Source organism: Tupaia chinensis, unplaced genomic scaffold (assembly GCF_000334495.1).
Source record: "Tupaia chinensis unplaced genomic scaffold, TupChi_1.0 Scaffold145807_1, whole genome shotgun sequence".
Taxonomy (NCBI): Eukaryota; Metazoa; Chordata; class Mammalia; order Scandentia; family Tupaiidae; genus Tupaia; species Tupaia belangeri.
Window position 1 is genome coordinate 2686 of NW_006205665.1, and position 867 is coordinate 3552.

At 62.9% G+C, this 867-nt stretch overlaps 1 pseudogene; it reads left to right on the forward strand.

The window, feature by feature from the left end:
* Positions 1 to 709, forward strand: part of LOC102478757 (glutathione-specific gamma-glutamylcyclotransferase 1-like) — a 1874-nt pseudogene extending 1165 nt beyond the window's left edge.
* Positions 710 to 867: the final 158 nt, after the last annotated feature.

An 867-nucleotide genomic window follows, 5' to 3' on the forward strand; every position in this document is an offset into this window, starting at 1 on the left:
AAAAAAAACCCAGACGGGAACCCTGCTGCTGCTTCATGGCTCGTCAGCCAATCGCCTGGGTCACTTACACAGCATAATCCTGGGGTGGGATTTCATCCTGCGATGGAGGAGGGACCAGCATGGCGCTGTGGTGACAGACCCCAGGTGTCCCTGTTTCTTCCTAGGGCTGCACTTGGGGTGTGGCATACCAGGTCCGAGGCGAGGAGGTGACGAAGCTCTGAAATTCCTGAAGGTGCGAGAGGCGGTACTTGGCAGCGATGACACCAAGGAGGTCACCTCCTACCCTCGAGATCGCCCTGACCAACCACTCAAGGCGCTGGCCTATGTGGCCACCCCACAGAACCCTGGCTGTCTGGGCCCCGTGCCAGAGGAGGCCATCGCGACACAGACCCTGTCTTGCCGCGGCTTCTCTGGCCACAGTCTGGAGCACCTGCTACGCCTGGCCGGCTTCCTGCAGCTCTGCGGGCCCCAGGCACAAGACGAGCACCTGGCAGCTATTGTAGACGCTGTGGGCACCATGCTGCCCTGCTTCTGCCCCACTGAGCAGGCTCTGGCATTGGTCTGAGGGGCTGAGCTCCTGCAGGCAGTGCCCATGCCGACTTCCGGCCAGATACCCGCTCTAGTACAGGATGGGCTGGGCGCAGCTGGAGCCCCTGGGGGTGGTGGGCAGGGCGGCTGGGCCTCTCCTCCCAGCCCCTGCCCCTCCACCAGCCTCCAGCTCTGCGACTTGACGCTGAACTGACCGACTACTTGAAACTTTATTTATGACACCAGGGTGGTGTGGTAGGCGGGGTGGGGGGCCCTGCTGAGCCGTGGCCCGTCCCAGGCTCTGACCCGATTTCCCCCAGTGCTGCTACTAACTCAACC